Raw genomic sequence first — 27795 nt, 5'->3', positions numbered from 1 at the left:
CAAATTCAGCAAAGTAAATGACATTTGAGGTGGGATGCTTCTCATCCAGATTTTGGTGTCTGGCATTTAGCTTTCTAGAGTTTGAACTAGCTTCAGTGGGAAGAAGTAGGCATTGACCAATTTTATGAGGCCAGAGTTAGGTGACAGAACTCCTTATCTGCAGTGAGCTACAACTCAAATTACTCTGACTGAGGCTTTAAGGGAATTAATGTTAGGAACATTACTGTCTCATAATAACTACAGATGTTTTTCCTCCACAATATATGTTTCTTTGAAAGTCTTTCCAGGTGAATTTAGCATATGCAGATGTTGTGTGAGGTCTTCCTGGCACCAGTCTTCAGTTTGCAGTAAACACTTCTAGCTCGATTCACAAGCCCTGCTGTGCCCTGTCAACACATGTTATTGATTCTGCCTAACTGTGCCCAGCCTATGACAGGTGAAACAGAACAGCTCTAATAACAGGTTCCACCAGTCATTTTTATAAGGGACACTGGGGAGATGAATTAGTACTGCCAGAATTTATCCAACATGATGCCTTCTTTTGTTTCCCTGGATCCTGATGATAGCACACACAGAGGAAAACAGCTGGTATTTCAGTTAGACTTACAGTTGTGCTTCTGATCTGGTGTTATGCATCCATTTATTGGTTTATTTGCACTTGAGTCACCAAACAATAAATTAGGCCATGGTAAGAAAGGGGCAGATGAGAGTTAATGAAATGGCAATTTTCTCTTTTTATCAAATCAATGGAATACATGAATATAAAAATGCATAAGTAATAATTAGTTGTTTCAAAGAAAAATTATTGAAAATCAATTCCATTGCAGACAGCTTTCTGCCCCAGATTCTGAATAAAACCACGTTCCCATTAGTTCTGGCAGTCTTGTTTGCTGTCTGGAGATTTTACACTGCAATTATCACCATGGTGTCTGAGAACTGGTAGCAATCACTGGCACTTCAGAGTTGTGAATACACCACAAATGCATTGACAGATTTGTCCTATTCTGTTTGAACTTGTAGTTGACACACTTTGCCCCTGCACGTTACCAGCTCTGTACTCTGTCAGATTCAGTGTTGGTGAACACGCAATTCAAATGATGCTGACGAAATCCATCGAGCCTTACAATGCTTACTTATTCCATTTCTCTGATATCACTGCTCCATTCACCAAACACCCTGGTGAGGGCAGCCTAGTCTCAGCTGCACAACGTCTTTGAAGTGAAGCACAACCAGTTCTCTACAGAATTCAAAATACACTGAAGAGAAGAAGAGTTGCCCCAAATCAGTCTTTTTGTAGGAAATGATTGAGGCTCGTAAGGTAGTGGGGGCACTCAGCTGATCTTCAGCATGTGTTGTCTTTCTGCTGAAGTATTTCATTTTCATTTGAGATGCTGGTTAATGAAAACTGCTGAAATACAGATGTGAAAGTAAGTGTGCCTTTCCTAAAAAATCCCTAACAGCCAAGAAAGATGAAGCAGTTTCAAAGCAGTTTTTCACAGAGAATTATTTAAAGATTTGCAAGCCACAGAGCAAAGCACACTTTCTATCAGCATAAACATTTATTTTCTTCTAAAGATGCTGCACAACTCTTTTTGTCCTTTCCCTGTAATTTATTCTTAATCTCTCATTTACCATATCTTATCTTGATGCATATGTTGGAACATAGTCATAAAGTATAGTCTTAAAACTGTAGAGCTGTGCTTCCCTCGGGGGCTTCTCACTTTAAAATGCTTCCAGAACTAGTAAATTACATAAATAAATTAGGCTGGTAGCTTGGTTTTTCCATTCTCACACTGGAAGCTCTGAGCTGTTGCTACTACTACTTTTTGTAAGTGTTTTAGGGGAGATCCTAGAACAGCCACTGCAAATGTTAAGCAGCGCCCTACTTTTCCTATCTTTTCCTGCTTATTAAGCCTTTAGATGTTGTTGCAAACAAAACTAAAAATAGGTATCAGTCAATACTATAAGCCAGATGATGATTAGCAATTACAATTGTTAGCAGAACAGCTTCTGTTCCAATAATTTGGGGTTTATGCAGCAAAGAAAAGCTTACAGCACCAGTCTCCAAAAGCAACATACTTTCATGTAGGAAGAAAATGAGACACATGCTATAGAAACAGCTTTCAAAGTTTAAATTTCCCATTTCTCTTTTCAAACAATCAAAAGTTCATCTAAGCCTTGTATGAACTCCCCTCAAATCCGTGTCTACAGACTTGGCAGCAAATCTCATGAGAATGGCAACTCCTGCAAAAAAAAAATCTAGTGCTTGCTATCCACTCAGATGGCTTTTCCTCTTGATACTGTGGCACTTGGGTTTCTCATCCTGTCTGGATCAAACAAAATGTTTTGAATGCTGTCAGAGTTGTAGGTGGTGATGGTGCTTATCTAAACTCTGCAGCCAGTCTCTCGGACTGAAGTGGTCCTGGAAAGAGAAGAAAATTCTGTAAAGGAGCACAGATAGAGTAAACAAAGGTGGAATGGAAGGGGTGAAAAGAAGCAGAATGGAAGTACAAAGGACAGTATGAGGAATGGAGAGCTCAGGTCTTCTCTTCAGGCCTTGTTTTCCTCATGTACACTCACCATGATTATTTCACTCACCTCTGTGAGAAACAAGAGCAAAAGGAGGAAAGGAGGTGTGGAAGTCCAAACAGAAATGCAACTATTGTGGACAAAAGTCTGAAACCTTATTAAGAGCAAGAGAAAAACAAATTATCAAGAATAAAAGAGGAAAAAAAAAGGCAGAGTTCAACAGTGAGGGGGGGTGTTTATAGCTGTAGGACCAGCAGCCCTAACTCTGGGCCTTTCAAGCCATTCCTTGCTTCTGTTTTAATAGCTGAGTATAACCTGTGTGCTGTGTCATATGTACACATGCCATGCAAATGGAGATCAAGTGATGGTAAGCTCTCCAACGATTGCTGTGGATGCAGTTCATGTGGAGGTTTAGAGATGCATCCAAAGCACACCAGCTGACCTGCAGGCTTCAGAAAGATGTCTCTGTGCATTCCTGTGCAGCTTGCATCTGCTGCACAAAGCTGACGTTAAATTCAAGAGACTTTAAGGACCGAAAGCCATTTAAAACAAAATTAAAAGAGGAATTGATGTCTTATATTTAGCTTTGCTCTCCAGTTTTTAATATTCTTGGAAGCATTTTCATTCTCCTCCTTGGGTAACAACTCTGATATCTCCTAGAACATTGTACAAATATGGAGTAGGCCCTGCTGATCTGAAAAAAAAAACCAAGCCTGGCAAATAGTCTTAAGGTAGAACAGTGTGTCCTAATGAAACAATTCATTAGAAACTGAAATGAAGATATTGAGCACATAGGGAAACACATTTTACACTTTCAGTTTATTATGCTGGGCATATTTTTTATTTTAATGTCAACAGTTTCAAATTACAGCCCAGTATGGAAGGAGTTGAGAAAAAAAGAGAAGAGATAAAAACCCCACATTTTGCACATTTTATCAGTGAAACTGAAATGCATTTTTAAAGGAAAGGGAGGTTTGATTCAAATAGTGACAATTTGTCTTGAAAGACACAGATTAAGAGTGGGGGTAAACAGAGTACTGGACTCCTAATGGAGGTGCTAAAAGATTGCACGTTTGCATCTCAAATGCCCACGTTCCCTACCCCCGGGGCAGCGTGAAAGGACAGATTGTAGCTGTACAATCTTTGCAAGGTATTCAGTGTCAGTGGTCTGTGAGCTGCGTGGTGCTGCATTGCAGTGTCTCTGCAGCTATTCCCTCCTGACAGTTCCTGGAAAACTGTTAAACCACCCAGAAGTTTCATGCACTTTGAATCATTCAAGCCAGCCTATTAACTTGTTTTCTTAACAGCTGGCATATAAGGAAACTATTCATTGATTACAGTTTGGTTAGACCAGCCAACAAGGCAGAGGTCAAAAAGTTGTTACAGCAGGAGAATTTCTGCTTTAGCACTTTTTGACTTAGCTGTTAGCTCATGCTTGGATACTCTGCACTCACTGCGTGGTGAGTAGCTGAGCTTTAGTCAAAGTATCAGGCAGATACCGTGATAGGCAGGGTCTGTCTTTGCAGGCATTAGCTAAGGAAGTTACTGGAGAGCAGCTACTACTGTTATCAGCACCTCATGAAAGCATGGTACCCAATTCACTTCTTTGTTCTTTTGCTCTTGAAGCTCTGGGAGTGCACTGGAACACAGCTAACTTTCCTAAGCAGCTTTTACAAAAGCATAGCCCTTGTCTTACACACTTCTCTGATCTACTAACACATGAGTTCTGCTCTTTGGAATATTTAAGGGTAAAAAGCCCAGGGATCACTTTCACACGTCTCTCCCTGAACAGCCATGGATACTTCACTGTTGCCCCAGTTTCACTGCCTGTTCCTGCCTCAAAATGGAAACACTTGTCTCCTGTCCAGTGGCCCAACAGCCACTGATATTCCTTGGATGTTTAGCTTTTCCAGATGCTGCAGGAACAAAGTAAATACAAAATACATGTGAAGAATAAGTAATTGTATTTATTCATCTTTGTCTAGGTCACTTCTGTACTTTGAAATGTGAATACTCATGTTAATAGCCCCTTTTCCCAGCTGTTGAAAATCAGCACAGCTTAATTACTTGGATAAAGTTGCCTGACGGCAGCTGGCTTTCATCCGGAAGCCACTCTATCCAGTTGCCAAAGAATGCAAGATATTGAGGTTGTATTTCATGCATGGGTATTAAAGAATATAGCCTAATCTTGGAACAGACAAGCTGGGTCTGACCACAGGCCCATTTGATGAGGATCCTATTTCCAACAGCTTAGGGAGAGAAGAAAGAACAGAGGGGTTGCAAAATGCTGTCCTTGTCCTCAGTTGGAAACCATCACCCCTGTAAAGACCAAGAAAAACCAAGAACAGTTTAGTATTACGTTTCTTTGACTGTCCTGATAGAGTTCTGTCACTGAGTTTTGTTGAGTGTAGTTTCAAGTTGGGGAAATTGAGGAAGAAAAAGTAATATAGATGACAAAGCTTGACACCCCAGTACTGTATACTTTCTTCCCTGTATTAGAGCTTTTGTTTTTACTTAACCGTACTGGGGGAGATATTGTTCCAAAACCAGAGAAGTTTCTATTTCAGATCCTAATTTATTGATAGTAGTTGATAGCACACCATGGCTGTCCTATGCTGGAGACAAGGCCTGCAGTCCAGTTCAAATACCAAAGGCTGCTTCTAATTCTTTCCTCTCTTTTTTGATTCTTTTTTTCAGTTCTCTGTTGAAGTGGCATCTCTAAATCCACTATTTCTTTACATAATGATAGCATTTTTTTACCTAAGTTACACAATAGTAAATCATTTTCTTTAGCTGATTAAATGCCAGGCCTGTCCATCCCTTGATTGTCCATCCCTTGATTGTCCATGAAGCAGCCACTGAATAGACATGAGGCAGATTGCAGATCATAAAATCATAGAATGCATTGGGTTGGAAGGAACTGGAGAACAGCCAGGCAGAGGGGGACCTGGGGCTACTGGTCAATGGTAGGCTGAACATGAGCCTGCAGTGTGCCCAGGCAGCCAAGAGGGCCAATGGCATCCTGGCCTGCATCAGGAACAGTGTGGCCAGCAGGAGCAGGGAGGTCATTCTGCCCCTGTACACTGCACTGCTTAGGCCACACCTTGAGTACTGTGTCCAGTTCAGGGCCCCTCAGTTTAGGCAGGAGGTTGACTTGCTGGAGCATGTCCAGAGAAGGGCAACAAAGTTGGTGAGGGGTTTGGAACACAGCCCTGTGAGGAGAGGCTGAGGGAGCTGGGGTTGCTTAGCCTGGAGAAGAGGAGGCTATTCTATTCTATTCTAGTCTAGTCTAGTCTAGTCTAGTCTAGTCTAGTCTAGTCTATTCTATTCTAGTCTATTCTGTTCTGTTCTCATCTAGTCCCACCCCCCCGCAGTAAGCAGGGGCAGGTAATTAGATCACATTGCTCAGCGTTCCATCAAGCCTGACTTTGAATGTCACCAGGATTGGGTCCTCCACCACTTCCCTGTGCAACCTGTTCCAGTATTCCACCATGCTCATGAAAAGTTCTCCTTCCTTTTGCCACATTGTTCTTGAACAGAAGTGGAGACATTCACCGATCAACAAATGGCTTCTTTGTCACAGAGGTTTCTGTACAAATTGTTTGACAGTACTGAGAGCCTGCAATACACAACTTCATGTAATGTTTCAAACCATACCAAAGGATACTCTTGTGCTCAAAACTAAAACTCTAGCACTTAAAATAATCCTTGAGTACTCCGGGCAGTGTCAGCAGGGAGTGTCAGCAGTCAGTGTACGCAGTTAGATGTTGAGCTTGGTATTTGCTGTTCTTAGCTTTGATACAGTAAATATGACTTTGGTACCCTCAGGAGAAGAGCAGCAGCAGCTTGACTGGCCATTTAAGATCCTCACCTTAGCTACAGATTTTCTGCCTCTAGTTACTGCATGCTCTTTAGAATACACTGCTTTTATCTTTACATTGTTGGAATAAAGTCTTCAACTTTATAATTTCCTTGCAAGCTTCGCTCTATCTTTACCTCAAAGGAAAAAACACCAAAACCCAACAAAACTAAAACCAAAAGCCATGCTTAAGAAGAAAAGGATAGTTTAAAAATCTCCTGGTCCACTTTCAAATTGCTTTCTCCCAGCATTTTCCCTCTTTGCCTGAGAAGTCATCCCCAAAGCTTCCATTTAGGGCAGATTAACTCTCGTGTCTAAGTGACTCTGCCTGTGTACATGGGCATTGCCCCAGCAGAGCCAGTTTTCTCTGGGGCCCTTCAGATGCCACAGTTGAATAAGCACCAGGGATGACGAATGTTCTTTTAAAGCCAAGCCTTTCTAGGATTCTCCTAAGACATAAAAGGTTGTACTGTAATTCCACTGTTAATTTTAAAGATCACATTCCCAGCAGAAGTACACAGCGTAGCTCATCCAACATTTATCATTTTATGCAAAGCAGAATTCTCATTTCATTGTTTGCTTTGCCTGAGCTAACCAGCACTCACTCTGTATGACACAAGTTATGGCTTTGATATGTTTTCTTAATGTTTTGGTGTAGCTTCGTTTGCTTTTAATGTAGTCATCCCAGTCTGCTAGGCTGTATTTGGTGCTTCCTCGTAGACTCCTGAGCCTTCTCAATTCTCCCTTTCATGAATGTTTCAGTCTAAGTACTTACTTTGTAATTCAGTCATATGTAGCTCTTTTACCAACAGGTTGTACATTTCCTTTAATAGTATGTTCTTCCCAAAAGCTGTCACTATCCACAGTAGGAAGTTGTGCAGGGGAAACATGATTCCCTTTTAAACCTTGTCTTTCCTTGGTTTTATTCTTGGTCCTTCTGTAATTCTTTCTTCAAGCTTCAGCTGTAGTGCAGGTGCTGTTGAGTTTTTTATTGTTTATGTACAGTCTTCTCTGATTAATTATATGTATATATGTAATTGGCCAGTCTGATAGCCTTCTATGGTGGTGTGAACAGCTGGGTAGATGAGGGGAGAGCAGTGGATGTTCTCTACCTTGACTTCAGCAAATTTTTTGACACCATCTCCTATAACACCCTCATTGGTAAGCTTGCAAAGTGTGGGTCAGACTAGTACACAGTGAGATGGATTGAGAACTGGCTGAACAGAGCTCACAGGATTATGATCAAGAGTGCAGGGTGTAATTGGAGGCCTATAGCTAGTGGTGTTCCCCAGGGGTCAATACTGGGTCCAGTCTTGTTCACCATATTCCTGAACAACCTGAATGAAGGAAGAGAGTGCAAGTTTGTTGATGATACAAAACTGAGAGTCCTCTGGCTGGCTGACACACCAGAAGGCTGTGCTGCCATTCAGTGAGACCTAGACAGACTGGAGAGTTCAGCAGAGGTGACCCTCATGAAGTTCGACAAGGGCAAGCATAGCGTCCTGCAGCTGGGGAGGAATAACCCTATGCACCAGTACACGTGAGGAGTTGGTCTGCTGGAAAGGGGCTCTGCAAAGGAGAACCTGGATGTGCTGGTGGACAAGTTCCCTGTGAGCCAGCAATGTGTTCTTGCGGCCAAGGCCAACAGTATTCTGGGGTGCATTAAGAACAGTTTGATGAGCAGGTTGGGGGAGATTCTCCTCCCCCTCCTTTCTGCCCTAGTGAGGCCACATAAGGAGTACTGTACCCAGTTCTGAGCTCCCTGGTTCAAGAGTAACAAAGAACTGCTGGAGAGAGTCCAAAAGAAGGTGACAAATATGACTGGGGACTGGAGAATCTTGTCTTACAAGGAAAGGCTGAGAGACCTGGAGCTGGTAAGTCTAGAGAAAAGAAGACTGAAGGATATCTTCTCACTGCTTGTCAATAGCTAAAGGGTGGAATTCAAGAAGATGGAGCCCCTCTTTTCAGTAGTGCAAAGTGATAGTGCAAGTGACAATGGATGCAAAACAGAACACAGAAGGTTTCACTTGAACTTAAGGAAAAAATTCCTTTCTTAGAGAACACAGGAGCAGGCTAACCCAGAGAGGTTGTGGAGTCTCCTTCTCTGGAGACTTCAAAACCCAAATGGAAGCATTCCTAGGTAACCTAATCTGGGCATACCTGGGTTAGCAAGTGGGCTAGACGAGAACACCTCCAGTCCCTTCCAACTCTTACCGCCCTGTGATTCTATACATAACTAGAAAGAAAGTGCATTTGTTAAATCCTCCTGTTGGAGATAATTAGATTTTTTTCCTTTGGAGATTTATTAATTAAAGTTTAGTCATTTCCTCTTCTTGCTGTTTTGTTGAGGATAATCATTATAAAGCCTCATTGGGAATACAAATGAAGAGTTGATCTTTTTGCAACGGCTGCCTTGTTTTCAGCTCTAATTTCACTGTTAAGTGTGGCTATGAATTCTTCCCACTTTTCCTCCCTCTTTTAGAGTTCACTGAACACAAATCCTTTTTCCCTGTGGTTTTGCCCTTACATGACAGCTTGTTCAGAAAGCAGTAGTACTACAGGAATAGTTTTACTATTTAGTTAATAGCTTGTCTTTATATCTCTGGCAATAGGGGAACATTCATGAGCTTGGGTTTGAATCTCCCCATAGAGGAAGGAACAGTAAGCTGCACTTGGTAGTATGCTGCTGAATTATCAGAAAGGAGACCAGGGAAAATTTGTTCTAGAACCAGATTGAGGGAAAATCTTGAAATTATTTCTGAACCCATCTCAATGTTTCTTTCTTTCTTTTTCTCAGTTTCTAATTGTGCTTTTCATCTGGAAAAACCAAATCATTCCATGATAAAGACATTTTGTATTTACTTTCTTGGTTGCTTTTTAAACAACAATAAATTTTACTGACACTTTTGCTAATTTAATTCTAATATGAAGTCATATGATGTATGAAGTGATGTCATGTGACTTCTGAAGCTACTAGTTTATTGATTTATAAGATACAATATTTAATTTAAAGTACTTATTTCCTTTAAGAGATGCTTCCTTTCTTAGTGCTTTTTGTACTTTGTAAAGGTATTGCATGTTTCTTTGTTGTGTTGCTTTTGAGTTACCTTCGCTGTCAGATCTTTTCTCTTCTTTGATTACAGTTAAAGTCTGTCCTATCTCATTGCTACTACTGTGCTTAGTCTTCTCAGTGACATACAACTTCAGGTTTAGAAGCTATTTACAGGAACTTGAAACTGATCCTTGGTAATTAGATCCTGAAGATTCCTCATAAAAGCAGTGAATAGCCAAAAAGTTTAATGTGATTCATTTTAGAGTTGAGAAGCTCTCTAGAAAACTGTTGTTCTCTGCCTTTACTGAGCTGATTGAAATGCCACAGTATAGTTGATATTACCAACACTCATGTGTTTAAACTGCTGCTGAAACACAGGTTCTGTACTATCCCTGTGTGTACAGCTTATATCCCCAGAAAATATGAATACTAAAAACTAAGTACTAAGCTTTCTCCACAGCAACTGAGGTAAAAATGCTTAGCAAGTGAAAGGCTTTGGTTCAAAATTAAAAGTATATCCCTCTGGAGCTTCCTAGTGAACTGCTCTTGAGTCTGTTAAAAAAGAAGTATGGCTTTCAAGTCTATTCCCTAAGTTCAACATATGTTTGCTTCAATGTTTAATTAGAGTAAGACAAGTCAAAGAGAGAATTTCTGATGTCATTTTCTCTGCTTGCAAAACATCAACAGAAGAGCAACTATAGGAGACAACTGAGATCCATGATGTGAAAGGATGATGATTTCCCAAAGGATGGGGGGGTTGTGTGTTACTTGTGGAGACATCTCCTTCTGAGGAAAGACAAGAAGTCTGACATCAAGGGACAGCTGTTAGAGAAGTATTCCTAACTATCACAGAAGATGACGGCATACCAGGGATTGTCTTGGCCCAGTGCTGCAGCTGCTGTCAGCAGAAGTTTTGCAGTGAAGTCAGTGCAAGTGTTAGGGACAGCCATTCAGAATTCATGTTTTTAAAGTTTACAGCTCTTGACACATACAGGGATTTTCTTTTAATTCTATTACAGAGCTAGGCAAACACAATCTAAAACACAACATTATTTGTTTATTAAATGTGTCCATTGGCTGAGCTGGTTGCCCAAGCTCTCGGTGCAGAAACGTAAGCTGCTTTGAGCTTTTCCAGCCTTTCTGGATGAGAGGAGCCTCTTCTTACCAGCTATAGAGGGAATGTCAATGTCTGGCTTAGACTGAATCTACCAAGCTAAGGCTAGATGAAATGATATTTCCTGGTGTCCCTGGAAAGTAGCTGACAGTAACATGCTATGCAGTCAGGTGAAGTTGCTCTCCCCAGCTCACCAGGTGAACTGCTAATGAAGCCAGAAATAAACTCCTTGAGATCTATGCCCTTGGTTCAGTCACTAAACCACACTATCTCTCAGGAATAATTCTTGAGGCAAGTTTAGTACAATCATTATTTTGATGGAAGGAGGGAAAGTGGGAAAAATCACACAACGTAAAGCTGTTACTCCAGTAGACAAATAAGAAAATGAAGAGTTTCAAGGCAAGGTAAGACATTTAAAGAGTATTTGTGAAATGAATTTTAGGTAGATTGGTTGGTTTCTTTGAATGTATTACCTATGGGTAAAAACTGTTGTGGAGTGTGAGAAATGAAAAATAAAGCATGCACTATTTCAGCAGAGAGGGGCGAAGACATAAAGGGAAGAGCTGCTCTCAGGTGCTCCTGAGCACTGCACTTGCATGAACAGCTTTCTAAACTATTTCACTTAGGAAAGTGAATATCTGCCTTGCTCTGCAAGCCTTCTGAACTCCAGTCTGTGCTTGCTGAGAGTGGCAAGGTAAGGGATATTGAGAGAAAGTGTCAACACGGATTTGGGGTGCACCTAATGCATAGGTTGTTACTATGAAGAGCAGAAATGCTATTGAGTAAATTTTGGTGCATGCTTATGTGCACCCACTGGAAAGTGGAATTTGGGATCCACAGGGATGTATCTGAAAAGCTGCATGGGATGCCTGTAATAGATTTCTTCACAGCTCTTCCATGTGCCACATTCTGCTTTGGCAGGGGAGTTGGGCTCTATGATCTCTAGAAGTCTCTTTCAACCCCTAACATTCTGTGGCTCTGTGATTCTGTGAATCATGGATTCCAAGATTCTAAGTGTGTGAAGGGTAAGTAAGAAGCTATATAGTATCAGATCACATACTAAGCTGTACCTGAGATGAAACTATCTTTTAGCAAGGCAGTTAAATGCCTCTGAAAACCTTTATTGCTGAGCTACTTCTACAATAAATTCCCATGTTTTCAATCATCCTGATCCACATCATTCTTTCTTACACATTTTCTTTTACATGGCTCTTAACCTGTCAGTTGACAAGAGAAATAAAATTATTAGGACTTCATCATAAATTTCAGTACTTAAATAATGACCCATTGAAAATAATTAACTCCAGAAGCTTTGGAAGAATTTTGTGTATCAGTCAGCTTCAAAAAAACTCCTCTGCTTAATATTAAGTAAGCAACCCTTTTACATGATGAATGACTGCACTAAAGATACATACTCTTTGGTTTCAGCCTCTCTCCCCTGTATGGGTTACCATATGACGTCTGCATTAAAGACATAGAATCATAGAATCATAGAATCAGTCAGAGTTGGAAGGGACCACAAGGATCATCTAGTTCCAACCCCCCTGCCATGGGCAGGAACACCCCACACTAGATCAGGCTGGCCAGAGCCTCATCCAGCCTGGTCTTAAACACCTCCCTGGACAACCCATTCCAGGGCTTCACCACACTCATAGTGAAGAACTGCCTCCTCACCTCCAGCCTGAATCTCCCCACTTCAGTGAAAGCAGAACTAAATGGCAGAGTATTTTTTTTATTAGATATCAACCATAGTTCAAAGTGAACCATTTAATGATGTAACATCATTTATCAAGAAAGTAAAAATTGCTATCTATTTTACCCTAAGAATCCATCTTCTTTTAGGAGCTCTAGTGTCTAGGAAACAGATTTTTTTTCTCCTGGTTTCAGAGTTGAAGACGGTTTCAAAGAAATTATATCTAATAGTTTGTAAGCCTGGTATTGAAAGTTAAGCTCCAAGATAGAAAATGTCCTGATCTGTTGCAGTACTGACTGATGAGAATGATTGCATCTCTTAAAATTCAGTTTAGTCATATTTTGTACCTTAAACATGGACTTAGAAGTCTGGCATTAGTCACCTGTTCTGGGAAGTTTGTCATTAGACATCTGGAAATACTTCCTAGTGACTTTCTGATTCCCTTTGCAGTTTGCAACACGTGAGGTTAATCCAATTAATAGTTACTAATTTTAACGCTTAACTTGTGGCATATTTGCTCATAGATGGTTTACACAGAGTAGCTCATGCAGATAACTCAGATTTTACAAACTTTGAACCACACTTTTACTTGTTGCTTCAGTGCTGTTTGGTGCCTAAAGCCACAAATAAATGTGTGACCAACATGTTAGGAGCCAGGTTACTTTAGCTTCAGCTTAATGCAAGTGCCTTCTAGACGAGAGATGGGTGTTGGGAGACAGAAACTCACCAGTAGATTTTTATTGCTTTATTTTTATTTGCTTGAGTATAGTTTCTCCCCTCAGTAAATCTGGATCTTTCTGTTTGTTTACAAAGGGCCCCCCAAACTAATGCTGGAATCATCTGCTGCTTTTGCAGATCTTGCTACTCAGCACTTAAGGATATCTTCATGCAGTGAAAGACTGCACCACATAGATCAGGGCAGGTCTTGCTGTGTGAATAGTGGGGTCCATCCCTAACAGGGCTTTACAAACGTTGCTAAAATCTTTCTTTGTAATTCTGTGTCGTGGTGGCATGTAACAAGTTTCTGTACGTTTGTATATAGCACTTAAACACATCACAGAGTCCTTGTGCTTTTGTGCTCTTACGCCTGAGTCTTCCTTCCCTCTTGTGCCTGATGTGGACAGCACGTGTGGAAGCATGCAGAGAGGGAGACAGACTGATTGCCAAGAACTGATTTTCTTAGTTTGCTTTCGTACCATCACAAATAAAAATTCTATGAAAATGGTTCTAAGAAGCAGCCCTCAGTGGGGATTTTGCTGGCTATCCCCTTCCTGCAGAGATAGGCATGGGGCAACGGGGACCAGGTGTGAAAGGGGAACAGAGGAGAGAGCTGCAAGAAACTAACACTTTAATTTCTCTGTGATTTCATTTGTGAAGTGAGTGTTGAACGTTTGTTGTACAACTGGGCCTTTCTTTCATGTGGTGTTTGTAAGGGGGGTTGTGCATCTGCCCACACTTTTCAATATTGTTCTTCTAAACTCGTATTTAGCTGTGCATTTGTGTGAAACTTTGTCTGGACATCCCCATCACCTAAGTCATTTGAGCAGCCTCTGATACAAATCATCAAACCTACGTCTAAATGAGGGAGATCTGCCTGCATGGCTTGGCGATAGTCACAGAGATAGTCTTGCTTACATCCCAAGAGTAATGTAGCTACACTACTTTTTGCTGCAACTCTATGTCCTGCATCTCTGCTGGATTCTCTGCAATTTGTATCTGTCTTAGAAATTCAGGCCCTTTATAAATGAAGAAGCCTCGGTGCAAGGTAAGTATCTTCTTTAATATGGGTTGCTGGTAATCTTTCCCATCTGTAAGCCTATCTCAGTATTTACTACCAGAAAAGAGTTCACATTCTTCTCATTCTTGGGCTGAATACTGCACCAATGTAAAATTCTGCAGCCTGTGGTTACAAAACTCAAAAGCAAAGTGAAACAAAACAGATGATGGTGTTGGGAAAGAGAGCATTGGAGTTCTGACAGTCAGCGAGTGCCAACTCTCTCCTTAACTCTGCATAGCTCTTCTGATTATTTTGTTATCCAATGCAGCCACCTTTAAGAACCAGAAAAGTGTGTTATGTATCGACCAATAGTTGTATTTGCACAATAAGGAGGGCAATGTAAGTGATAATTCTTGTATAGAAACTGAGTTTCAAAGTTAGGAGACGGCCTGCATTGGAATAAAGTATTCATAAGGTAATTACTCACAAACTTTATATACTTAGCATTGCCATTAAAGAATGCAGATAGAGAAGTATCTGCTGCAGAATGGAAGTAACTGCTGTCAAAGCAAATGCCGAGTATCCTGAGCACAGCCACTGCATTATTCAGTCTTGTTTGTGCATTCTCTGTAAAAAACCAATAAATTCTTTTTAAAAACTGTAATTCCATTAAAAGAGATAAAATTGCATCACTTATCAGTTACTTATAAGTGAGTATATCAAATTAATTCAAAGTACTGGAAATAAAGCATCATTGATTCTGAGCGAAAGGAACTGCAGACCAATGTGAGGACAAGGGCAGGCCTGGCTGGAGCCTGGGCTTCACCTCCAAGCTGTTTTCGATACAAGTAGAAGTGTGGTTGTCTGTCTTTGTGTTTCCATCATTGCTTGATGGAAATCTATGGAGTTCCATTCAGTGGAGCTTTTCAGAAATCCAGCTGGCTTCCATGGAAATTTTCAGCTGCCAAGTGAAATCTCTTAATTCCAAATCCCAGGAATTCCCCAAAAGTCCAGATTATTCCCCTTTACAAGTGCCTTTTGTAGTATCTTGTGATGTATACAGTATGGTTAAGGAGAGAGGAATCCATTGCAGGAAACTGGAAACGGGGTACAGATTCCTGCCATCACGGAGCGAGCTGAGTCTCTGTTCCAGTCACACTCAATTTCCAGGCACGCTGCTGTTGAGGATCTTTCTTTTATGTTTCAAAAGAAGTCCACAGATTTCTTTGAGAGGTGTGGGGAAATCGGTGGGTGCTGAGCAGGTAAACAACATCACAAGTGTTAAGCTTGACCACAAAGCTTGAAAAAATTCATATAAAAATGAAATAAACAAATGATTATTTCTATGTATATATACTCACTTTCATGTAAGCATGAGGAAATGAAAGTAGTGACTTTGTTGATGTCAGTAAGTCCTTCTCAGAGTGAAAAACTGCTGGTGGTGCCTTTCTGCCCTGAACGCTGTATAACCTCCACTGTACCAGGGTATTATGCTGGGAGCCCAGATTCTGACAGCTTAAAGCCAACATGCCTAACAGTGTGCCAAATGCTATGCTTAATATTATCCCTTGGAAGATGCCAAGACACCTCATAGAAAAGGCTGGGCACAGGAAAGCTGTCCAAATCTGGGTCCAAAGGCAGTAAGAGACTGGTTGATATTTCTCTTCCGTGTGAATAAAAGTCCAGAAGTGATACTGTGCTATCTGTTAAGATGGGTCCTACAGTAAAGCAACTGATAACAAGTCAATCTTTACCACTGGTGTAGTTGATCTGACTCTTAAACAGCATTTTAATTTCTGTGAGGAAAATAAAGCATATTGCATTGCCACTTTGCCAGACTCCATGTGGTAGTCTAGCAGGAATCTCTAGTCGTCTACTCGGGAGAGATTCTGCCTTTGAAATCTCTCAATATATTTCTGCCTTATCCAAGAGTGACTGAAAAATAGTGCAATATGTTTCTCAGCCCTTCTTACCACATCCAAGGGAGGGTGTGTTGTCTCCTTCAGCATTTCCAGGTTAGGAAAACAGTGAGATGAGATGAGCATTTGATACTGAGCCCTGAACAGCAGCCATTGGTGTGCAACTGGTTCATAAAGTTTTCTCAGTGCTGTTTTATTAAAACCATGAATTCTAACGCCGGTGAAAACAATGACTGTTTGTTGCTGGTTAAACTTACACTGCATGCTGTACTAGATCTCTTTGCATGTTTCTAAGTTTCAAAACTCAGTCATATTTAAATTGCTTGCACCAGTACTCTAAATAAAATGGATATTCCTGAGCAGTCTGCTTTCTAACACATAAAGTGATTTACAGCTGGAGTTGGCAATGTACTCAAATTCTGCCTGTGAAATTAAAAATACCATGTCTGGAAAACCAACTATGAGGCCAATGGAAGCTATAAAACCTCAAATAATTAATGACTAGCACCAAGTGAAGTGATGGATAGCATTAAAAAATAAAAAGAAGGCAAATTTATTCAGAAAGAAAATTGGGTTTAGGTTGTTTAATAGCCTAGATTTCACACTCTGCATAGGAAAGATGCAGCGTTCAAGCTATTCTTATTTCCAGCCATTTGTAATGTTAGCCCTAGTGAAACACTAACATGAATAACACATTTTACAATGAGCCAAGTGAACAAGATGGAGTTAAAGCAGAGAAAGAGCAGGCAGTGGGCTAAAGCGGTAGAAGGAAAGGGTTGCAAAACCCCTCTGCCTGTTTCTTCTGTGCCAGAGCCTTGGAACCCCAGGCAGGCAGCTGCCTCCAGCTTTGCAGGAGGGGTCAGCATCTCTCATGCCATTGGTCGGAGCCACAAGCCTGACTCTGAGGCTCTTCCTTTCCTCCCCATTGCAGCTCTGCCCCTTCTTTCTGTCCCCCTCCTTTTCACTGTAGAACTGGCCTAGCCTTTCATCCCTGCTGCAGAAAAGATCACCTTTTTCCCATACTTCAAAGGAGTCTTGAACTGATTTTGTGGCCCCCAGTCTTGCAATGTGGTTAGCAGAAAGAAGAGTTCTGTGAGGGCTTTTTCCAAGGCCAAAGAGGTGCTTTCTCATATTTTCCTTGTTTCCCCACAGATTTTCACTCTCAGTTCATGGTCTGTTGTGGCAATGCCAGCAGAAGAGGGCTTCCAGATCTCGCAGTTAAAGCATAAGTTTGACAACCAGGCATCGTGGGTTCTTCTTAACTCTGCCACTTTCACTTGCTTTGCTTACCAAGTTTTTTACCTTGTTTTGGGTTTTTAGGTGTGTTTTTTTTCCTTTTTTCTCTAGGTTTTTCTACTGTTATGGTATTGCAGATCACTCTGGTCCTTTAAATAGTGGTGTTTGTAAAACTGAGGTGTGATGTAGCAAGGGGTAATGGAGCATGATAATAAGAACATTGTGAAATATCCTGAGCCCTGTTCAGCACGTCCCATTCACCAAAGCATCCCTGCTGTGTTCTCTGGGTCTTGAAGCCAGGGGGAGTTTTAGTGAGTAATGTGCAAAAACAGGCTCTTTGACTATGGCTTAATCCAGAGATACATTTTGTGACTTCAGTGAAAGCTGTGCATGTCCAAAAATTGTCCTATCAGTCCCTTTTCATTTGTAAAGTACTTTGGGAGCTGCTGGGGAACGAAGCTCTTGTTCAAGCTTTAGCATGCATTACCATGAGTGAGCTGGTTTTGTGTTTGGGCATAAGCAATGGTTGTGAGCACCATGGTTAGCAATGTATTCTGGGGACAGGAATCCTGTGTTTAGTATAAGAATAATTCATTATTTAAACATAATTAAACATAATTAAAACATAATTAACTATGTTCACATGTTAATTGTGTGCAACTTTCAAAAATCTCTCTGTGGCTTCAGGATGCCACAGGAGACCTGAGTCTGTCTGTTGAGTATGGCTTGGGGTCCTAAGTCTCTTAGCTCACACAGCAGCACAGTCCACATGTTTTCCAGGCAGAAATGAACAGTCTGGAAACTCAAGGTGTGGTGCTATAGTGAGGTGACTTTTCATGCCAAAAGCTGAGATTTCCCTTTGTTTGTGTATCAAGCCTGCAATGTATTATTCAAAGTGACATAAATGCCTTTATAAATATTTTTGAGAATTCATAAGTAAATGTATTTATAAAAGTTTTATTAATAAGTCTCTTAAATTATTCAACACTTGAAGTCAGATTTTTTTGAGTGCCTTCTTCAATAGAGGTTGCCACATATTTTCCTTCAAAGAATCCCACAAGGAATTTTCCTCTTTAGAAACTGGAAGCGATGTTTTCAATAGGTCTGACACCAGAGGCTCGCTGCCTCCTTTTAGGTAGTTTCTATCATGTTACACTGTTCTGAGGCAGCTGTTTTCACATTTCCAATTCTTAAGCACCCTTGGTTTTCTTTTCACTATAACCAGATCTGTAAAACTCATAGGTTTGTAAATCTTGCTTGAGGCTAAATATATATCCCTGTAATGTGTCTTACCTTAAATTATCGATGTGTACATTCAATTGTAACTTTAATGCAGTTTTTGTCTGGGAATTATTATATCATGCTATTCAAGTAGTCCTCAATTGCCTTTTTGTGTAAAAAAAATAATTAGATATTAAATAGTGAGATAAATTTGTAGAGTATTCTTTGTATTCTTACCGACTGGGGAGATTTACTTCTAACTGTCTGGATAAAGGTTGCTGGGTTTTTCTAGCCCTCAGTTGTGGGGCAATATTGTATTGAATGTAGTATTATAGAATGTAGTATTTATGGAATGTAGTGTCTGTATGGCTGTGGTCCCTAGGAGGCCCACTTACAGACCACAGTAAGGCATTATAAGAGCACAAAGTATGAAAAATGCCTTTGACAGCTAACAATAACACTAAATAGGTAAAGACAGCCAAGCATGCAAAGGAAGCAGTAATATTGGCCCACAGGGCAGGCTGGGACCTCAGTGCATCAGTGCAAGTAGCGCAATTAAAGCATTAGGATTTGAAGAAGGGAAAAGTATTGTACAGATATTCCCAGACTGTTCCTCCAGAGTGTTAGAGAATCCCTGAAAGAAAGCATAACAGACCAGGCTGAATGTGCAGCAGGTCAGTATCAGACACCTAATTGTCACAAGCCAGTTGAGGTCTTCCAGATACTGCACAAAGTATTCAGAGGACTGCCTGGAGCCTAATTCGAGTTATTAGTGTCTGGGTAGAGGTGTGGTGTACCAGAGAGAGAGGTTCAGAGAGGGACTCATTCTGACACCCGCACAGTGGTGCTGTTCTTGTGCAATGGTCTGGAGGTATGCAATTGCTGTTGTGAGGCCGTAAGGTGGCAGAGGATTTCAAGGCTGCGGGAAGGTCATACAGCATCAAAAGTGAGGATATGTGACAGGGTGGAAGTGTCACATACCGTGTGAAAATACTGCCAGGCACACTGCTCCAAGTCAGGGAGTCTTTCACAGAGGAGAAGATTGACGTGACTGACTGCGAGACGTGCGGGCACACGCACGCAGACCTCTTCCAGTCCGCATGCCCTGTCTGCTCTGCCTGCTTTTTACCGGCTCTTCCCTATAAACTCTTTGATGCAATTTCTTTTCATGCTATGAAAACATTGCCTCTTACAAATCAGAATTGTAAAGATTCTCGTTGCAGCACACAAACATTTTGCAGTCAGATCTCATCTGAATTTCGCAGCAGCGGAGAGAACAAATTTAAAATGAATCAACAAAGGTGACCATGAGCTGCATTAACCTGGTAGAACTCCATCCCACTGTCACTGCTGGCATTAACTCCAACCTCACTTCTCCATCGCTGTAGAGAGCTGACACAGATCCCTCCAGCAAGCTGCAGTTTGGATCAGCCTGCGTGGATCTCTTAACGGTGCTGCTGTGACTGATGGCTTGTCGTGCTTTTGCTTACAGGAAGCTCCTTTAAAACACCAGGATAGAATTGCAATCAATAAATAAATAATACTAATACATAAAATGAGATTATTATTTAGGCTCTTAATAAGTGAAATAAACAGTAAATAACAGACAATAATTTGTAGCATATCAAATACATTCACACTGATTTCTCTCCAGACTGTGTATCTTTAATGCACAATAATTGATATAAAGTTCAAAACTGGTACCTTTGCTCATTGTATTAAACCCACAGCATCAGAGATCAACAGGAGCCAATTTACAAAACTGTTGCTTCCCCTGTATGATATTCTGCATGTAAAAGCTATGTAGAAAATTGCTTTTTATATTATTTGCATGATATTTCAATTAATCTGTCTAAATAACTTTAATGTAACTTTTAACTGCAGCACAATAACGAAGGGCAAATAAAAAATGTAGGTGTTCGTGGAGACAGGACAGAGGAAAGTATAAAGGTAACAATTTAGGTTTTGTTTGAAAACCATGAAGCAAATTAGTTTGTTCTGAATCCTTCATTTTCATTAGCAGGCAAATTTTCCTTTAAGATCTTCTTGGTTTTGCTGTTTCCAAAGTATAAAGATTTTCATCTTGAGTATCTTTCAGATGACACCCTTTTGTAATTTTCCTTTCAAATTTTACTCTGACTAGCCAAGAAATTTAACTGACAGGAAACTCAGAAGAGATGGACAAAAGATTTCATGACTCCAGAGAAATTGGTTTAGAAGCTTAGCAAAAGGTAAACCTTCTCTACAGGTTGTTTTGACAACTGAAAAGTGCTGCTGAAAAGATGCAATCCAATCCAACATGCTGTGAGGTCGTGTGGCTTCACCCATACTGGTGGGCATATCTGCCAGCCAAAGTCTAAGTTTCCTTAATATTGCTCAGATTTCTGACTAAGTTTCTATGAACCAGTCATGTTTGGTGATTGTGATTTAATTATTTTATTGGTTAGTGGAGGGGGGGGGAACAACAAAAAAACACCACCAACAAACCAAAAACCTGCTGCATGTCTCATCTCCGGCATGCATCTCACTTGGTGCTGGAGGATAAGCTAAGTAAAAAGAGTAAACAACCATCTCTGAAGAATGGTTACAGATCTGCATTGCAAGCATTGCATCCTCTGGGGCTTGTGAAGAATCTCTTATTAAAAACAGTTTGTTACTTTGTCATTAGATAGTTTGATTTCACAGCATTATGGCAGGTTCTATTGGTCAGACTGAATTGCTGTGCTTTTGTGCCCTGCAGAAGTGCAACCAGTACATCACAACCCATGCAGCAGTATGGCCTTGTGAACCTCGCAACCACAGAATCAACCAGGTTGGGAAAGACCTTCAAGATCATCAAGTCCAACCTATCACCCAACACCATCTGATCAACTAAACCATGGCACCAAGTGCCTCATCCAGTTTTGTTTTAAACACCTCCAGGGATGGTGACTCCACCACCTCCCTGGGCAGCACATCCCAATGGCCAATCTCTCTTGCTGGGAAGAATTTCTTCCTAACATCCAGCCTGAACTGCAAAATTGTTTTAGAATCATAGAATCATAAAATTGTGGGGGTTGGAGTGGACCTCAAGGATCATCTAGTTCCAACATCCCTGCCATTGGCAGGGACACCTCACACTAGATCAGTTGCCCAGAGCCACATCCAGCCTGGCATTAAAATCTCCCAGGGATGAGGCTTCCACCACCTCCCTGGGCAACCTGTGCCAGTGTCTCACCACCCTCATGGGGAAGAACTTCTTCCCAACATCCAATATGAATCTACCCATTTCTAATTCTTTTTCATTCCCCCCAGTCCTATCATTACCTGACAGCCTAAAAGTCCCTCACCCACCCTATTTTCCCCATTTTTCCCTCAAACCCAGAGCACCTGGGCTCTGTTGGAGTCTCCTCCCACCCCAGGTGTGGTCACTTGGCCCTCCCCACCCACTCCCCTATTTAATCTGCCCCAGGAAAGGCAGGAGCCCTAAGCTGAGCCCTTCTGGGCTGGAGGATCCTCCTCTCGTCTCTGGTGAGTGCCCCTGGTGCACACTGGGTGATGGTGGTGGTGACTACAAAGGCCGGGGGGCCTGGTGGCCCCCCGGCTGTTAGGGCCCACACTGGTGACTGCTCCAATATCATCCACGGGTGCTGGCTGGGGCTCCTTGCTGGGGCTGAGCTCCTCTGGATGGTGTCTTGGCTGGTTCAGGGTCTTGCCCCTGGCTCTGGGATGGGTGGAAACATGGCAGTGGTGGAGCAGGAGCTGTTTAGTCATATGATATGATGCTAATTACGCTATTTTTACCTCACAGTAAGCTTTAGAGAGGAACTGAAAGGAATTTGTTAGCTACCTTTAAAAATAAATCCTCCTTTTTTTGCAAGGAGTTTTTGAAGCAGTGAGTGGAATTGACAGCTGTGATCCTTTTCCTCTTGCAGAGCTTCCTGTGTTTCAATATCTGTGTGCTTGTGTGAACTTTCCCACCAACATACATGATCAAAGCAGAAGCAAGTTATTTTGGTATCAGCATTAATTACAACAAAATAGAGACAAAGACAAGCATGTATGTGATTTTGTCAATTAATATAATCAGTACTAAATGAGGATCCTTTTTACTGTTTTCAGAGAAGTCTTCTTTGAGTTTAATTAATCTCTCTGCTAGGGAAAACAGTATAAATGGAGTGGCTTTTGTTAGCTACCGATCAGTGCTTAATTATGTCAGTGGCTGCTTCTAGATTCCTATCCAGATCTACATTTATTAAGTAGAGCTCTGACTGCTGATGGCCAGAGGGATTTCCTAGAGAGCAGCAGCCACGAGTTTAAGTCCTGAATTTAGGTGCTCAGGCTATGAACCCACATACCTACAATCTCTCAGCTTGTTGTGAGGTAGAGCTCTACATGACCACCGGCAGAGGAGCTCCAGTGCTTGGCTGCCATAAGGCTGTGATTGCTTCAATGCAGTTGTGGCAAGCAAAGCACTTTGGTGTGCTACAGTAAGCCACAATTACAAATTTGAGTGTGAGGTCTCTAATAAAAAGTCAAATTACAATATGCCTTAAGCAATAAAATCAGACAGTGGCAGTTTTCAGAATATCCAGGCAAATTTCAGACACTTTCTGACAGTTAGACTGTATAGGTGTAGTTCTGTATGAGTAGAGCCCTAACTACATCTGTGCTAACAAGGTATGTAGGACATACCAAACCTTAAACTGATACCATGCTTCCTGATACATCCTGGGCAAAGAGATAGCTCTGCAAACAAACGATGGCCATGGTGCAGGATGAGCTCAGCCCACATGGCATTGCCATTCAGCACTTTAAGCACTATTTATCCCACGAGCGTGAAGCAACTGGCCTAAAATCCAGAGAACAGTCCCTGGCCTTGTGTATAGGATACATGTAGCCATAGGGCCCTCTCCTACCGCTATGGGCTTGAATTACCCACCTTTGTGTTGCCAGCTGGACCCTTTTGTTGAGTTTGTGTGATTTGCTAGAATCTTCTCCTAAAAACAAAATAGCATTCTGAACTTGCAATTCGAATCAATATAGGAAAAAATACCATGAACAAAAACAAACCCAAAGGAAACAACAACAAAAATATGCTTGAGGAAAATTTTGCCTTCTGTGGCTATTTTTATCTCGCATCCATTTTTTATGGTCTCTGTTTTCTGTGTCCCATTCTGCCATGCATTTGTTTTTGCTGCCTTCAAGTTTCTGTTCAATCACTGACCTATCGTTCTTTTAAAACAATTGCTTCTTAGTGTGCTTCACATTTAAGGAGCAATCACAAAATCACAGCCTAAAAAATAACTTTTGTTCTAAAGAACACTTTGATCTTATTCAAACCATGGTGCTTTACAGAATCCAATTAATTCTCCCAGTGTGATTCCTTTTAACCAAAGGAAGCAAAGAGTACGAAATAATAACTTTACTTATTGACCAGAAGCTCATTAATTCACTGTCTGTTCCTCATGCTTTTACAAACCCTTGCTTGGGTTGTGGCTGCTACAGCGGATGTTTCTCTGCTTGGAAGTGAACATTTCTAGCAGCTTTGGTTTCATAGTTTTATAAAGCATTTCAAATGTCAGAGCATCCTTGCATTGACATTCTACATACAAACTCAGATTTCTTTTTCTGGCTTTCAGATTACTTTGAAAAGAAACGTATTGCTGCTTATCCAGAGGAGATCAATATCATGTGTTATAAGGACTTTGTTTCCATATGCCTTATGGTTGTGTTTATTTTCTTCCTCTTCCCTGCCTAGCTTTCATTTCCTTCCTTTCTAAATTGTGCCCTGATTTTTATTTGTAAAAGAATGGATTTATAATATGTCTTAAGGGTAGTACTTATTGCATTGGCTTAAGCCTATGTTTTATTTAAATCTGGAGGAATTTGCTCTCAGGAATAAATCATCTGAGTTTATTAATGGACCTCTTGTAAGTACTGCAACTCTTCTCTGCTCAGCCTTGCCACAGAGCTGCTCTTCATTACATTAGGCCTGATTCTCCTCTGTTTAATTGAGAATGGAGTCTGAGCCCCACACCCCAACAAAATCAAAACCCACCCAAAAATATGGCAGAAATGCCAAGACCTTAACAGCACTGCTCTGAAACACCTTTGGTCCAGTTCTGAGCACAGCCCAGACGGGAGACACGTTAGAGAACTGCAGTGGTCTTGAGAAGCTTGGCTCAGGTGTAACTGCAGCCTGGCTATTTAAAGCTTTGGTTCAATGCTGAATTCATTTGCTTGTTCTGTATTGCTTCATCTTGTTTATCTTCATTCTGTTGAGGTTCCATTTTACACTTCTTATCATTGCTTTTAAGATATTCTATTTTATTCTCATTATGCTGGGACTCATTTCAGTCATTCAAACCTTTTGGGGAATACCTGACCAAAACTTTCCTGGGAGATGCTTTATTCAAGTATAATTTTACTTCTTGATTTCAAATCATGACCTCCTTCTGTATTATTGTCTAAGCAAGATCTGTGTAGGGATCCTTTACAATTTTCTGTGTAAATAAGCAATCTTGTGTTATGTTTTCAGACATCTTCCTTGATGCATTGCCTCTGTTTATTATCTCTATGGCTAACTAGTTCAGATTCTCCACTACTCTTAATGTATTTGTTTTCCCTACAGTCCTCTAAGAGTTCTGTTTTGCCTTTTTGTTATTACTTCTAACAAAGTAGAAACTTGTTGATGACTTTTCAGTGCAGTAGAAAATGTCAATTGCATGGAAGTGGCTTTTTGAAACCTGTATATGGCAACTGGAAATTAGGAAATTTGCTTTTAAATGTATGAGTCAGGGTTTACAGCTCCCAACTCCCTTAGTCCCATACTATCTCGCTACACTCAGAACAATCTCTTCCTGCAGACTGCTCAGTTCAAGTGGTTTCAAGAGTTTCAAGATCAAGCCTGAGAATGGAAAAGGTTTCAGTATCTATTTGAAAGAGTTTTGCCTCCAAAATTCATTTCTTTCTTAAGGTGCAGAGTGTGTTTCCGACTCTGCAAACTTCTCCACCCTGGCAGTATATGCAATTGTAGTATGGATAGAATCATAGAATCAATCAGGTTGGAAAAGACCTCAGATATCAAGTCCAACCTATCATCCAACACCTGACTAACTAAACTGTGGCTTCAAGTGCCACATCCAATCCTTTTTTGAACACCTTCGGGGATGGTGACTCCACCACCTCCCTGGGCAGCACATTCCAATGGCCAATTACTTTTCCTGAGAAGAACTTTCTTCTCTCCTTGAGCCTAAACTTCCCCTGGTGCAGCTTGAGACTGTGTCCTCTTGTTCTGGTGCTGGATGCCTAAGAGAAGAGACCAAGCCCCACCTGTCTGATGGAGCAGAGCTCAGCAGTTCCTGCTCTCTGCAATCCACTGCGACAGTGTGCATTGCACTGAGTGCTTGTGGAGAGCTCTTCTAACCAAGACATTTTAGTTTATACCCATATGATCTCTGCATACCTACTTTCAGAGTCTCAGGGTCTCATGTATGTAATCTCTGTGCCTCAGTCCCCACTCATCCACAGACTTACCTCACCTCTCTTCTGCAATGCTCTCTCTGTTTCTTACACAAAAATCTCTGCTTCAACTTCTTTTCAGTTTCCTTGCTTATGATTCACCAGCTGTCTTATAGTTTAACTTCTTTCCCTTGCTTGGTCTATTGATTCTTCTGTTAAGATGTATCCCAACAGACCACATCTGTTTCCAAAGGACTTCCTAAGGCTGTACAAAGCTGAAGTTCTTCTGAACACATCAATTTGAGAGCCAGTCATTTGCAACAGTGCAAAAGGATGGACCAGCCCAAGTATCTGTTCCAGCTCTCATGTGTTTGTGCCCAAGGTCTGTGGCCCCAGCATGACTGGCTTTTTCAGTTTTGTTTCTGAACATGCTACTTTAAAGGTTTACTGAAAGCAAATGCAAGCTGAATGCTTTAGATGATTCTCAAAGCCTCCTCCATGTGGAAGTTGCTCCTTTTATATAATGCCTCTCCAACAGTGACCAAGTTTGCAAAGTGCTTTTTTGCATACCACTGTAGCTGTTTCATGGCACAATTTCAATGCTGTATTGCTTGTTGGACCACAGTTTGGCTCAATATTGTATAAAAAGAGTGCTGTAGAGCCATTCACACTCCCTACAGTATTCCAGCCTACCATCTGGCTATGCTGCCAATGAAGAAAGAAGGATGAGCAAAGCCAGAGCGGCATGCAGCATGGACTGGCTTTGAGGAGTCACAGGTTGTTGCACCCATTATACACTGAAAAATTAATAATTGCTAAAAAAGCATTGGTTGATGACAAAGGTTACTTTGGTTGAAGTTGCATTGAAATTGAGCATATACCTTGTGTTCAAATAGTGTGATCCGTGTGGCACGTTCCTGGGGGCAGATTTACTCCTATGAGCTTAGCAGGTGCAAACAGCCCAAACTGATCTCTGTGAGAAGATGTTTATTGTCTTCAGCCCTCCTCCAGAATTGTTCAAGTCTTGAATTTGTAGCTGAGGCTCAGCTGGAGTCCTACAGATTGGCATCTGTCAGGTGTGTTGACATAACATGTCTCACAAGCATCATTAGTCATTGTTTTCCCAGCATGGGCTTTCTTCTGCTGGGGGCCACCAGGCTCACTTCAACAGAGAAACTCCAAGCTGCCTTTTACAGCATCGAGAGCATAAGAAATAATGATGTCTGTAAGGAGAAGAATGTACAAAATGAATAAGGATTCCAATCAGGTTTTCTGGCAGTTTTAATGACTGCATTTCCTGCTTCTGATCCTGTTCACCCTCTTTTCTGTGGTTGCTCTGTAGGGTAGCCAGTGCTGCATCTCATCTGGCTGCCACAACCAATGCTTACTACATTCTTCTGAGGCTCTTGCAAATGCAAGAATTATTTTGGAGAGGGGACATGTGGTTTGATTCACTTCCTGAGAGGAGTCAGATTTTTCTCATCAACAACCAAGACTTCATTTCTCCTCTGAATTTTCTTGTGCTATTTCAAAACTGAGTTTTCTGTTATATGGTTTAACAGCAGGTGGGCCACACTCTCCTGGCAAGACAATGTCATAGTCAAGTCAATTTGCTGAACAGTAACTGCATAAGGAAAGCATTAATCTTTTCAGCTGTGGCAGTGACACAGAGGGTGTAGAGGTGCCTGCCCTCCGGCCGTCTTCCTGGCCTTCAGCATTACCGGGAGCATGGTACCACTCCTTCCCTCTGCAAAAGGGATGATTCACTCCTTTACTCACCTCAGATCAGGTTTTTAAGTGTTATCGACCCCAAGAAGCCAGCAGAGCAATTGCATACAGAAATGTGGCAAATCACATCATTGTTGAACTGACTCCTTGGGGAAATAAGCCCTTCTCGGGGGGGGGGGGGGTTGCTGGCTGCCTGAAGAGATAGTTAAATTAGGCTGTTATCTTGGGATGCATTTGTTTGAGGAAGGAACAAAAATTGGTATGAGCAGGGAGTGGGGATTATT

At 41.2% G+C, this 27795-nt stretch overlaps 1 protein-coding gene across 7 annotated transcripts in view; it reads left to right on the top strand.

Moving 5' to 3' along the window:
• DLG2 (discs large MAGUK scaffold protein 2) overlaps nt 1–27795 on the top strand; it is a 1098948-nt gene that overhangs the window by 887947 nt on the left and 183206 nt on the right. The window lies entirely within an intron of this gene.

Source organism: Dryobates pubescens, chromosome 10 (assembly GCF_014839835.1).
Source record: "Dryobates pubescens isolate bDryPub1 chromosome 10, bDryPub1.pri, whole genome shotgun sequence".
NCBI classification, from domain to species: domain Eukaryota; kingdom Metazoa; phylum Chordata; class Aves; order Piciformes; family Picidae; genus Dryobates; species Dryobates pubescens.
The sequence above is the reverse complement of the archived record's forward strand: the minus strand, read 5'-3'. Positions and strand labels throughout refer to the sequence as shown.